The sequence below is a fragment of the Pleurodeles waltl genome, chromosome 2_1 (assembly GCF_031143425.1).
Source record: "Pleurodeles waltl isolate 20211129_DDA chromosome 2_1, aPleWal1.hap1.20221129, whole genome shotgun sequence".
NCBI lineage: Eukaryota > Metazoa > Chordata > Amphibia > Caudata > Salamandridae > Pleurodeles > Pleurodeles waltl.
In genome coordinates this window covers 779,359,995-779,374,633 of record NC_090438.1, presented here as the reverse complement: position 1 = coordinate 779,374,633, position 14,639 = coordinate 779,359,995, and positions in this window count along the sequence as shown.

Below are 14,639 nucleotides of genomic sequence, written 5' to 3'. Positions count from 1 at the left end.
ACCGCTATTATTTGTCCTAATGTGCTGGCCTGTCTGACCATGTGTGCCCCAAAGTGTTCTCCTGGGACTGGTTTGCCCAGAGATGGCCATGGGACTCTGAGTACGGCCCAACCAAGCCTTCTTATCTCACTATTTCACTAGTGTGTGGTAAGCGCTTCATAACCGGACTCCTTTGAGGTAATAGCACATGGTGAATACTTAGCATTCTTTCTTTCCCCCTTGCTTTTAGAGTCTGTGTGTGAACAGTGCTTTATTTTGGTTACTTCAGCCCCATGCGCATGGAGAGCATGGAATGTGGCACTTTCCTGAGTTCTAGCTCATGGTGAGCGCTGCCCCGGGCTTCCCAGATAGCATGAGAAAGCTCTTTGAAGTTCCTTGAGGAGAAGGGAGTATTCTTCACTGTTACAGCCCAAGCAAGGGTACCACGACATGCAATCTGTTCAGGGCCGGCTTTGGGATGAAGTAACCTCCCCCTCTGCAGCTCTGCCACTGGTCCGAGGGTAATCCCCTTGGGAGGCCCCTACTGCAAGCACCGGAGAGAGGAATCCACGCTGACAGTCCCTTAACCAGTGTTGCAAGATTGGGCAATTTTCCCACCCAAATGGGCAACATTGTTCCCATTTGCGCAGTAATACATAACAGGCGGGCTGGACAAAATTGGGTGATTCTTGCCGATATGTACGCAAAATGCACTAAATGGGCAGTGCCCACAGACACTTGTCCAAAATCATTGCAGGCTCTGAGGCTCCGCTGAGCCCAAGCATTTAGTTGAGGGCCATCAATCATTCGTAGCGCGAAAGCACTGCCCCCTGAAAGATTTGACCAATGTGGTCTTGAGTGGGGAGACCTAATTTTTATTGGTTGCCTTGTGATATGGGCAGTCCACAGTCAAGACAAGCTCACCTGCTTGCTGGTGAGCCAGTCCACCAGCCTGCTGCTGTCCTGAGCCTGAGTGTTGAGTAATTGTCAAGGTATATAAACAGTGATAGGATAACTGGTGAATGCTATACTTGCTAGAGAGTTTTATGTTTTGTCTAGTCACTGTTTTGCCTCATTATAAAGCAGTGCAGAGGTTTACTATGTTGCTGCAAAACACCCCTTGTTGGGCTTACTACCTTTCCTTGGGGGAAAATGGTGGTTATATTTTTGTGGTTCAAGATTCTGTAAAGGCCTGGCCATGATAATTATAACTTTACATGTAGTGCCCTGCAAAAGCAATGTTAATTTTCAACATGGCTTTACTCTCTTTGTTCTAGTTATCGGTCAGGCATTATTAAGGCAGCTCCAGAACACATTTTAAAGTGCCTTCTTGTTTTGTTTACTGTTAAAAGTATATGCTGATGAGTGGAAAAAGGTAGTTTTTTTCTTGATTTTACTAATTTTCTATCAGCTAGGACCTTAAAATACTGCTCATGCTGGTGAAAATCTGACCAGGTGTCAACCCTAGTGGTAACACGCAGATCCCAGAGTTGTATTGTTTGTTGATGGCTCTGTCCGTTACTTTGTTTGTCATAGATGTCCCTTACCTACTTGCAGCTAATACGTTAAAATCCTTCTAATGTAGTGCAGTGAGTTATGAACTGTCATTAAGGAGATGCATTCAAACTGAAAGGCATAGCGTTAGGCCTTTTATTTTTTCCTCAAGCTTTTGTTACTCCAAGGTTGCAAAAATGGCTTCCTTTGGGTAGCAATAAAATCTAATGAGCACAGACAGCTACTTCATTATGTTTTAACTCCCTACTTTGTGTTTCTGCAGACCAAGTACTCTTAACCTGTCCTTAATTTAAGCCAGTGCTGCTGGGGTCCACCTGCACACATTTCTGGGGACCGTCACTTACTTTTCATCATCAAATATTGACTGTGAGCAAGAGAAATAAAAGCACACAAACTGGAAAGAAGGAGAGAAAGGAAGATGGACACATTTCCACAAAGGGAGAAAGCAGGGACTGGCAAGAGTGAAATAAAAGGTCAGCAGTGTCTGCTAGCGGATTAAAAAGACCTGAGGTGAATTCCAGAGATGCAGCCTCTGTATTTGGGGTACCAATTTTTAACTTCACCCCTGGAGAAGAGCTTTGAGCACCGTCACTCAATCTTTCAAAAATTATGCACTGCCCTCAACATAAAGTTAATCACTGCATTATGTAAAGACCCCTGGTACATTGATTTATAAACTTGTATGTTTCATTGTTTCTGTGTAATATGTTTGTGTGATTTAAAGCTCTCTGACACCCTACATTAGGATGAATAGCACTATAAAATAAATTGAATAAAAATACAGTTTATACATTAATGTAAATATTCATTCCGACATACCTTTGACATTCCTACAGCACTTACAGCACTTACATACAGGGAATAAGCAAAGAAAAAGCCTCCCTCCAATTATAGGGGGTGATTCTAACCCTGGCGGTCGGTGTTAAAGTGGCGGCCAACCCGCCAACAGGCTGGCGGTCCAAAAAATGGAATTCTGACCCTGGCGGGAACCGCCAACACAGCCCGCCAACTTAACACTCCGACCGCCGCGGCGGTACAGACAAACAGCGCGGCGGTCACCGCCAACAGGCAGGCGGCAGACAATGTACCGCCCACACTATCATAACTCACCAATCCGCCACCTTTTCCGGGGCGGGAGCACCGCCGATAAAAACACGGCGGAAACAGACTACGAACGGGAAAACGCTCACCAAAACACACTCCACGAGTACGGAGGACAGCATGGAACCCGAATTAAACATCCTACCTGCTCTCGTCTACCTTCTCATCTACCACGAGTACGAAGTCCGGCGCAGACGACAACGGTGAGTACTGCACCTACGACACACGGGAGGGGGAGGACGAAAGGTTACGGGCACACACATATGCGACCCCCCCCCCCCCAATCATGTACTCACCAATGCAGAGCACCAAGTCACAGTGACACCACCCAAACACCCCTGAAAAATGCTAGGACATAATCATATTTGGAATAAATATTTAAGTACCAAAAAGCTCCAGAAAATTAGCGTACAACCATGAAAGATATCCACAACAAAACAAATGACATACACATCAGTGTATAACTGAAGTACCAAGTCCTGCACATCCTACGAATTCAGCATGTCCGTGGGCCAAAGTCTTGAGAAACAAGGGCAAAGCCCACACAGGAGACCTGAGTCCTTTGGAGAGAACACTGCAGGGGCATCAGATGTAAAAACTACAGGCACCTCAGGGGGAAGGGAAGGGGGGGGCACCACAGCCACATGAGTCCACGACGCCAGATCCACGAGGAGCCACCATGCCCACGGGACCATCCTGGGGAGTGCAAAGCCACAGTCTCTCAAGTCTCTGCAGTGGGTGGATTGCCCACTGGACCATCCTGGGGAGTGCAAAGCCACAGTCTCTCAATGTCTCTACAGTGGGTGGGCTGCCCACTGGGCCATCCTGGGGAGTGCAAAGCCACAGTCTCTCAAGTCTCTGCAGTGGGTGGATTGCCCACTGGACCATCCTGGGGAGTGCAAAGCCACAGTCCATCAGGTGGATGACAGTCTCCACTGGTCAAGGAGGAGGCATGGTGGGCACAATGAACCATCAACGGTGCTTGAGACGGCGGTGCCCTGTTCAGCGGTGCTTGAGACGGCGGGGCCCAGCGGAGCGGTGCTTGAGAGGAAGGGCCCAGCGGAGCGGTGCTTGAGAGGAAGGGCCCAGCGGAGCGGTGCTTGAGACGGCGGGGCCCAGCGGAGCGGTGCTTGAGACGGCGGGGCCCAGCGGAGCGGTGCTTGACAGGAAGGGCCCAGCGGAGCGGTGCTTGAGACGGCGGGGCCCAGCGGAGCGGTGCTTGACAGGAAGGGCCCAGCGGAGCGGTGCTTGAGAGGAAGGGTCCAGCGGAGCGGTGCTTGAGAGGAAGGGCCCAGCGGAGCGGTGCTTGAGGCGGCGGGGCCCAGCGGAGCGGTGCTTGACAGGAAGGGCCCAACGGAGCGGTGCTTGAGACGGCGGGGCCCAGCGGAGCGGTGCTTGAGAGGAAGGGCCCAGCGGAGCGGTGCTTGACAGGAAGGGCCCAGCGGAGCGGTGCTTGAGAGGAAGGGCCCAGCGGAGCGGTGCTTGAGAGGAAGGGCCCAGCGGAGCGGTGCTTGAGAGGAAGGGCCCAGCGGAGCGGTGCTTGAGAGGAAGGGCCCAGCGGTGCTTGAGACGGCGGGGCCCAGCGGAGCGGTGCTTGACAGGAAGGGCCCAGCGGAGCGGTGCTTGAGACGGCGGGGCCCAGCGGAGCGGTGCTTGACAGGAAGGGCCCAGCGGAGCGGTGCTTGAGACGTCGGGGCCCAGCGGAGCGGTGCTTGAGACGGCGGGGCCCAGCGGAGCGGTGCTTGAGAGGAAGGGTCCAGCGGAGCGGTGCTTGAAATGAAGGGCCCAGCGGAGCGGTGCTTGAGACGGCGGGGCCCAGCGGAGCGGTGCTTGACAGGAAGGGCCCAGCGGAGCGGTGCTTGAAATGAAGGGCCCAGCGGAGCGGTGCTTGAGACGGCGGGGCCCAGCGGAGCGGTGCTTGACAGGAAGGGCCCAGCGGAGCGGTGCTTGAAATGAAGGGCCCAGCGGAGCGGTGCTTGAGACGGCGGGGCCCAGCGGAGCGGTGCTTGACAGGAAGGGCCCAGCGGAGCGGTGCTTGAAATGAAGGGCCCAGCGGAGCGGTGCTTGAGACGGCGGGGCCCAGCGGAGCGGTGCTTGACAGGAAGGGCCCAGCGGAGCGGTGCTTGAAATGAAGGGCCCAGCGGAGCGGTGCTTGAGACGGCGGGGCCCAGCGGAGCGGTGCTTGACAGGAAGGGCCCAGCGGAGCGGTGCTTGAAATGAAGGGCCCAGCGGAGCGGTGCTTGAGACGGCGGGGCCCTGTTCAGCGGTACTCTTCTGCACCGCGGGCCCTGTTCAGCGGTGCCTATCTCCACGGCGGGGCCCTGTTCAGCGGTACTCATCTGCACCGCGGGCCCTGTTCAGCGGTGCCTATCTCCACGGCGGGGCCCTGTTCAGCGGTACTCTTCTGCACCGCGGGCCCTGTTCAGCGGTGCCTATCTCCACGGCGGGGCCCTGTTCAGCGGTGCTCTTCTGCACCGCGGGCCCTGTTCAGCGGTGCCCATCCAGCAGGTCAAGGGAGCCAGACCTGGCCTGGACTCCCTGTTCAGTCGCCCTCGGACCGTGACGTTTCTGGACCCTTCGGGGACGGACTCCTGGCCTCCTTAGTGTCCTCCTTCCCAGCTGGGATGTGGCATGTGGGGTCCACCTTCTCCGCGCTCCTGCTGCCCTTCCGCTCCTTTGATGGGGCTCTCGGGCCCTTGCCTCCCCCAGATGGTGTGGGTGGTGAAGTGGCCGCACATTGCTCCTTGGGGGCAGCCCTGTCGGTCCTCGCACGGCGGTCCTTGGTTTTGCGGGTCCTCTTGCCGGGGGGGGGGGGCTGGACGTGTCCTTGCTGCTGATCGATGTGTCACTGCTGGCAAAGGGTGGGCTCCAGAACCCAGGCACAACAGTGACACCCGAAGCTGGGCTGGTGGTGGCTGCGGTGCTCTTGGGACTCTTTGAAGATGGATGGGGGAGGTCATCGGGGGGAAAGAGGTTAAGGTTAGCCAGGAAAAGTTTTTTAGGGCCAAGGTAAAGGGTAGGAGAAGTGGAGATGGAAGTGGAGGTAGAGGAGGTGGTTGTAGGAGAGTCAGGTGTGCTGTCATTGGGTGAAGGTGCTGGTGCTGTAGGCTGTCGTGAGGTGGATGGCTGTTGGGTGGGTGGCTGCCTGCGTTTGTGTGTCTTGGAAGAGGGGGTGACAGACACAGTGGGAGAGGACACAGGGGACGTGTACATGGCAGTGGGGGTGGTGACTGCACGAGTGTGGACTGTACTGGAGGGTGAGGTGGTGATGGAAGCACTGGCTGATGTTGGGGTGCATGCAGGTGTGAGTGTAGACGTCACAGGGAGGGAGGAGGGAGACGAGGAGGAGGGGGACACAGGGGTGGCAGTGGCTGTTGGCATGTCTGCATCTGGGTGTTGCTCGGGTGAGTGTTTGCGGGATCTGTGGTGCTTGTGTTTGGATGAGCTGCTCTTGGGTGTTGAGGTGTGTGCAGGCTGGTCTGATGGTGTGGATGGGATAGGCTGAGGAACAGGAGACAGAGACAGGCTGGAGGCAGTCAGAAGAGGGAGGCTGGAAACAGGGACAATGGCTGCCGTCAGTGCTGAGGCCAGAGCAGTGAACGCTCGTTGATGGGCAGCCTGACCCGAATGAATGCCCTCCAGGTACGCATTGCTCTGTTGCACCTCCCTTTGCACACCCTGGATGGCATTCAGAAGGGTCGTCTGCCCAACAATGAGCGTCCTTACCAGGTCAATGAGCTCCGCACTGAGGGCAGCAGGGGCAACAGGGGCAGGGGCTGAGGTGCCTGGGGCGAAGGAGACGCGTGCCTTCCTGGGCGAACCGGCACGGAGCGAAGACTGAGGGGCTGCTGGGAGGGCGGGGCTGGTGCGCTGGGTGGCGGCTGTACCTGTAGAGGCGGGGGGCACGGATGTTGCCGCCACCCCTAGGGAGCTCCCATCCGAGGACATGTCGCTTTCGCTGCTCTCACCAGCGGTCCCCGTCGTGGTGCTCCCCTCGCCCTCCGGATCACTGGTGCCCTCGGTGTCTGTTCCTGGGCCCACCGGGGCCTTGTGTCCTGCAGCTCCCTCGTGCTCCGATGCCATATCTCCTCTGCCTGATGATGCTAATGCACACATGCACAAGAAGATGAAGAGAAAGGGTGGGGGGAGAAAAAAGAAGACCAGGTTGAGTGCATGCAATGTCAACACCGTTGGCGGAGAGGACAGACACAGGTGCCTAATGCACTAAGCCGCGCATTCGGGGTACACTACTCAGTACTACTGACTAAGACAACAGGCCAAGAAACGTCAATCCGCACATGGGAGATGCTGGACCTTCAATGGCTGTACTTGTCACCCTACAGAGGTGGGGGCCGGGGGCACAGGGCCATGCCTAAGGGAGAGGACTACACTACAGAAAGCGCCCTGGCCTAATGTCACCCACAGCCCTCCTCCCCCACCCAGACGCCTCCACTGCGCAGAAAGATAGGAGAATGTGCTGATACTCACCCCCTTGTGTCTGCTGTGATGTCTTAAAGCGCCCATCCAATTCTGGGTAGGCCACCGCCAGGATCCGGGACATCAGGGGGGTCATGGTGCGACTGGCACCCCTCCAAGTTGGGAGGCCATCCCCAGCAGTGTTTCTGCGGTCTTCCTTGTTCCGCGGCGGATGTCCTCCCACCTCTTGCGGCAGTGGGTGCCCCGTCTGTTGTGGACCCCCAAGGTCCGGACTTCCTTGGCGATGGCACGCCAAATCTCGATCTTCTGATGGGCGCTGACCTATTAGACATGTACAGGGTGGAAAGGAGGAAATCATCAATGGCCTGCATGTTAGATGTAATTGGCCCCCCCCCACCCACTTTGCCATATGGCACATGCTCTCATCTGTCGGGCGTTGCACTCCTCATTCGCCCCCCACCCCACCAACTTACATCCACCCCAATCCACACAGGCATAGCCCATTCCATTAGCACCCGGGGTACTCACTTGTTGGTCTGGAGGACCGTAGAGTAGCGCATACTGGGGGAGGACCCCATCCACGAGCTTGTCCAATTCTTCAGACGTGAAGGCAGGGGCCCTTTCCCCAGTCACAGCAGCCATTGTATCTTCCAGACCGAGGTCACAGCAGCACTTGCAGTATAGGTCCTCTCCTGTGGATGATCAGGTCTCGAGTGATTAAGCAGATAGAAAATGGCGGTCACGTCCGCGGCGGTGCATACCGCGGCGGTGCGTACCGCGACCGCCGGCGCACTTCGTTATTGGCTCCTGAAACCCATAGGCTTCAATGTTAACCAATGCGGCTTTGCGCCGCGGTCTTCGACTGCCTACCGCCACGGTGTGCCCCGCCAGCGCAGTGACCTCACATCCCATTGTCCCACTTCACAGGTCAGGCAGCCGCCATTTCAAGGGCCCACATGGCTTAATTTTGACTGCGACACACAGGCCTAGGCCTTGCATTGCCACACATACACGCCTTTCAACCCATTGCCATTCTTTAACTGTGCAAGCTGTCTGTACGTACCTGTGGTTTGGCTGACTCTGTGCTCCATGTTGTCCTTCCTAGGCACCGTCCGCTGGGACTTGGGATGAGAAGGAGGAATCCTCGCGTGTACCGACCGCTGGTGGACCTGTCGACAATGGAAGAACGCCATATAATCCTTCGATACCGACTTGACCGTGCCACTATCCATGAACTGTGTGCCCAGCTGGAGCCAGCCCTGATGTCCCCCATCCGCCAACCCACAGGGATTCCCCCTCTGGTGCAGGTTTTGTCAGTCCTCCATTTTTTGGCCAGTGGGTCATTCCAGACCACAGTGGCCATGTCATCTGGAATGTCTCAGCCTATGTTTTCAAAGATTTTGAGCAGAGTGTTGTCTGCCCTGATGAAACTCATGCGGAGCTACATCATTTTCCCCGAGGAGGGTGACTTGCCCACAGTGAAGGGTGATTTCTATGCCCTTGGACATATCCCCAACATCATTGGTGCCATTGATGGGACCCATGTGGCTTTGGTACCCCCAAAAGACGATGAGCACAGAAAGAATTATCATTCAATGAATGTCCAGGTGGTCTGTTTGGCTGACCAGTACATCTCCCATGTAAATGCCAAGTTCCCAGGGTCAGTGCATGACGCGTATGTGATGCGAAATAGCAGCATCCCCTATGTGATGGAGCAGCTACAGAGACAACGTGTGTGGCTAATAGGTGACTCTGGTTACCCCAACCTGCCGTGGCTACTGACCCCAGTAAGGAATCCCCGGACAAGGGCAGAGGAACGCTACAATGAGGCCCATGGGCGTACAAGGAGGGTGATTGAGCGAACCTTTGGCCTCCTGAAGGCCAGGTTTAGGTGCCTGCATATGACTGGTGGATCCCTAATGTACTCACCAAAGAAGGTGTGCCATATCATCGTGGCGTGCTGTATGCTTCACAACCTGGCTTTGCGACGCCAGGTGCCTTTCCTGCAGGAGGATGGTCCAGATGGTGGTGTTGTAGAAGCCGTGGAGCCTGTGGAGAGTGAAGAGGAGGAAGACTCTGAGGACGACACAGACAATAGGGACAGAGTGATACAACAGTATTTCCAGTAACACCCAGGTAAGAATCACCCACGCCATTTCACAATTGCTTCTAGCCTCCTGCATCTGTACTTTCTGTAGTTCCCCACAGATGTTTTTTATTAATTTATGCCTTTCCCTTCCCTTCTCAGTGCTGTCTGACTCAGTACCTGACTTCTGCTTGGTTCGCCCATGAAATACAGCGTATTGACATTGGTATGTTGTCATGACTAATTGACAGAACAGAAATTGAACAGTAATATGTTATCCCTTTGTTAATAATACAGCATGACTCAAAACAGGTTTGTGTGCAAAATGTGATTTATTTACAGTGCTAGATACCGTTACATGTGATTCTAAGGGTGATGGGTGGGGGTGGAGGAATATCCATGGCAGAGTCCAGTTCTCAGTCTCACAGGTGCATTGTTCTTTTGCCTGTGGAAGGATGGAGCATAGGCAGTTCATGGTTGGACAGGGTGGCAATGTGGGACAGTGGGAAGACTTGAGGGGGTATGTCCTGCTGGCGGGGGTCTTGACATCCTACTCTGTCTTTTTCTTTGGTCTCAGGCTCCTCTTACGGGGTGGTTGTTCTTCAGCAGGAGGTGGGGTTCTGGGGGGCTGTCGAGGTGTTGGGACCTCCTGTCCACTAGCGCCGGCGGAGGTGGTAGGCTGTTCCTGGTCCGGCCTAGTGACAGGGGCCCTGTGTGGTGCACCATGGTCCCGCAACGCGTCCTCTATCCTGTGGAGGGCCAGGACGATGGTCCCCATTGCGGTCCCGATGATTCTCAGCTCCTCCCTGAAGCCCATGTAGCGTTCCTCCTGCTGTGCCTGGATCTCAGTGAACCTGGCCAGTACCGTCGCCATCGTTTCTTGGGAGTGGTGGTAGGCCCCCATGAGGGTGGTGAGGGCCTCTTGGAGAGTGGGTTCCCTGGGCCTCTCCTCCCCCCCCTGTCGCACAGCAGCCCTCCGAGCTGCCCGGTTTCCCCTGGCCTCTGTCCCCTGGCCGGTGTGCCCGCTCCCACTGCCCCCAGGTCCCTGTTGTTGTTGGGGTGTCGGGTTAGCCTGGGTGCCCTGTAGTGGCAGACACACCGCTGATTGAGCTGTCCTAGAGACAGAGGCATGGGCCCGCTGGGTGGGAGCTGTGCTGGTGTCGGCAGAGGGGGTCGGGTCTGGTGTGGCCTGTGTCTGGGTGAGGGGAACCGACTGCCCAGAGGTCCCCGATGGTCCGGGCTGGTCATCAGGTTCACTGTCGACAGAGCTGCTATCCTCAGTGTGGGCCTGTTCCGGTGGTGGGATGGACACTTCTGGACCCTCCTGGCTGGTGTGTTGTCGTTCGGGTCCTGCATGGGGTAAGAGAGTTTGGTTATTGTTTCTGTGTGTGCAATAGCATGCGTGTTGTGGGTGCCCTTGTCCCCCAGTGCAGGCATTCCCTGGAGGGAGGTGTTGTGAGGGTATTTAGTGGGGGGGAGGGGTTAGTGCAGTGGTCATGCTTAGGTGATGGGTGCCCATGGTTTGTGTTGGCATGCAGGAGTTGGTGTTGGGATGGGTGGGTTGTGCTGGTGAGACATTGTCAGGAAGGATGTGTGCTGGGGGGTTGGGGGTGAGGGTGGGGGTGTGGGTTGGCATGCTGGTGGGGTGTGGGGGATATAGTAGTTGAGATGGGACTTACCAGAGTCCATTCCTCCGGCTACTCCTGCGAGGCCCTGAGGATGCAGGATGGTCAAGACCTCTTGCTCCCACGATGTAAATTCGGGAGGGGTGGGTGGGGGTCCGCCGCCAGTCTTCTGGACCGCGATGTTGTGCCTGGAGACCATCGACCGGACCTTCCCCCGTAGGTCGTTCCATCTTTTGCGGATGTCCTCCCTATTCCTGGGATGCTGTCCCACCGCGTTGACCCTGTCCACGATCCGCTGCCATAGCTCCGCCTTCCTGGCTATACTGGTGTGCTGCACCTGCGAGCCGAAGAGCTGGGGTTCAACTCTTAGGATTTCCTCCACCATGACCCGGAGTTCTTGGTCCGAAAATCGTGGATGCCTTTGGGGTGCCATGGGGTGGTGTGGGTGAGGTGTGGGGTGGTATATGTGATGAGGAGTGTGTTGGTGAGTGGTGCTTTGTGCTACTATGTGGTGTGTGTGATGGTGTAGTGTGCCTCAGTGTGTCTTGCTTTGGATTGTCTGCTGTGTCTCTCTCTCCTTCTCTCAGTAATTGGGGTCGCAGGGGTTTGTGGGTGATGTGGGTGTGTGTTTTATAGTTGGTTGATTGTGTGGGAGTGGTGTGTGTATGTGTATCAGGTGTGTGTTTTTCAAATTGTCCAATGTGGCTGTGTTTTGGTGATGTGTGTGTATTCTGACCGCGGCGGTGTGTAGCGCCAATGGAATACCGCGTTTGAATGACCGCCGTGTGGATTCGTGGGTCGTAATGGCATGGGCGTATTTCTGTTGGCGTGACGGTGGAGGTTTGGTCATCTCCAGTTTATCGCTGCCCGCCGATGTGGCGGGCTGCAGTGGAGGACGGATTTTTGGAGGTTTGGCCGTTGTGGGTCAGAATGACCGTGGCGGTTGACCGCGGCCGCGGCGGTGTTATGGCGGTCTTCTGACCGGCGGTAAGGGCATTTTACCGCCGAGGTCAGAATCACCCCCATAGTGTTGCTTGTGCACCTATGAAGTGATAACAAACTGTCTGTTTACTTCCATTGCATAAATATTTAGCTGTTAGGCGGCAGATAGCACTAAGCCAGGACAGGACTCCAACGAAAGGAGGGCTGTTGGCCCATTAAATGAGGCCATTGTTTTGAGCCCAGATGGACGTGAGAATAAGAAACCCCCTACAGATTGCTGCTACCAAAGTAAAGCGGACAATGTGAAGCTGCTGGTGAATGTCTTCTGGTGTCAGCAAATTACCCCTGGACAATTTCAGTGTATTTCACTGATGCTGGCTCCAATTTCAGAACCAGCTCAATAATAGCTGCCAGACCCCCCCCCTCAGTTCCTGCAACAATTAAAAGAAAAATGTACATAAGGAGTGATTGGAAACTAGTGTTGAAGTGGTAAGAGGTGATGTGAGGTATGCAAATGGAGGATTTCAGAAAGATGTGAGGATAAATGGGACCCTACAGGCTTACCCTCACTTCACCCACATGGGCATGCAAAACTGGTCATGACGCAGCATCATGTTGCATACGTGGAGTGCTTCTTTCATTTCCATTTTAAATATATGTGATCATTGATCTGTGCACTCTGCTGAGAGGCCAAGGATTGCATGTGCATTTAGTCTAAACACTTTATTGACCCACTGGCAGGTACTGTGAGAAACAAGTACTACTATTAGCCTCCCGGCTTTCAGCTGGCCCACTAACCTTTTGTAAAGGGGAATTGTTGTACAGCTCAGTACCTTTTCTACATGTTTGTAACATTTGCACAATTATTTTAGTATATGGCCTACATTTCCAAAGGGCCATTTAGCCAGTTGACCCAGTACTAGTAGTCACCGGTGCATTAAATAAATGTTTCAGTGGTATATGTTTAAAACTTCATTTAGGGCATGGATGGCATTGGATTAAATTTAAAATGTTGGCTATTGTGTATATTTGATTTTGTTTGCAAAAAGTGGTTATATTATGTGGTAATAATATTTGATGGCATAGGAGGATGTTGACATTTTGTGCATGCGGCCAGTGCCTCTTTGCCATTGGCTCGAATGTGTTCTTCTTTGTTCTCTGTGCTCCTTGTTGTTGTTTGACCATGAGATGGCAGCTATTTTGTGCATGTAGCTAGTGTCCCTTTGTCATATGCTTGCATGTGTTCTTTTTTCTCCATGCATCCTTGTTTGCAGCTGTTTTATGACCATGACTATGTATTTGGCAGCCATTTTGTGTCAGGCAGCCAGTGTCCCTTTGCCATAGGCATGCATTTGTTCTTTGTCTGAAATGTTCTCCTTGCTCCTTGTTGGTGTTGTTTGACCATGTGGCTGGCAACCATTTTGTGCATGCAGCTAGTTTCTCTTTGCCATAGGCTTGCATGTTTTATTTGTTTGCCATGCCCCCTTGCTCCTTGTTGTTGTAGTTTGATCATATGGCTGGCAGCCATTTTGTGCATGCAGCCAGTGTCCCTCCCTTTGCTATATGCTTGCATGTGTTCTTTGTTTGCCATGCCTTCTTGCTCATGTTGTTTGAGCATGTGGCTGGCTGGCAGCCAATTTGTCCATTTACCCAGTGTCCCTTTGCCATAGACTTGCATGTGTTCTTTGTTTGCCATGCCTCCTTTTATGAGGTTGTTGTTTGACCATGACCATGTGGCTGCCAGCCATTTTGTGTATGCAGCCAGTGTCCCTTTGCCATAGACTTGTATTTGTTCTTTGTTCTCCATGCATCCTTGTTTGCAGTTGTTATTTGACCATGTGGCTGGCAGCCATTTTTTTGCATGCAGCCAGTGTCCCTTTTCCATAGGCCTGCATTTGTTCTTTGTTTGCCATGCTTCCTTGCTCTTTGCTGTTGTTTGATAATGTGGCTGGCATGAGTTCTTTGTTCTCCATGCCTCCTCCTTGCTCCTTGTTGTTGATGTTTGACCATATGGCTGGCTGGAAGCCATTTTGTGTGCTGCAGCCAGTGCGTCCTTGACATAGGCTTACATACAAACATTGTTAATTATTGATCATTTGGTTTTCAAGCTTCTATTTTTATTTTTTTCTATTTTAATCTTTACATTTTCATTGTCAATTTTAATTTTTTATTCAATGTTTGTATTTAATTTTTTTATTTTAGTTTTTATATTTATTTTTTATGTTTTTATTTTTTATTTTAATTTTTGTTTCTTTTTTATTTTAATGTTTATATTTTACTTTTGATTATTTTTTCAATATTTTTTTCAAATTTTTTTATTTAATTCTACATTTTGCCTTGACCCATCCATCCACATCCATCCGATCCATCCATCCATCCACCAAAGACACACAGCTTCACTACAGCATTCCGTTTCTTGGGTGGAACTCCATTTCCTCCAGGACACCCTGGTTGCGGAACATGGCAGACAAATCAACAGCATAATTAATTTTGTTAATGATTATTCCATTTCCCTTGGACCACCATGCTGCCAAAGGTTATTTAAAGGATTATTCAATTTACCCATGCACCTCTCTCTAACTACCCCAAGTGTCTCCTTTAAAACAGATGGAGATAAAGCAAAGAGCTAGATCTGCCTGTTGTGCTGTATGATTTCATATGTATTTTTATGGTGTGATGGTGTGAGTTGCCTTTACAATGTTTGATTAAATAGGCATTTTACGCGACTAACCAACTGCTCTAAGATTGCATTTCTCTTCCCTATTTTCAACATGCAACAATGCCACATTTCACTAACAACATGTTTTTCTTGCTTGATTGTTTTCAGGTGCACAAGAGAAGAGACCCCACATCACCCACCGTATTGCCAAAGAGAAGGTCTTAAAGTTACTTCGGTCCACAGGCACCAAACTCTTTCGCTTGTACATCTTAGTGCCACTGCCAACCTAGAACTT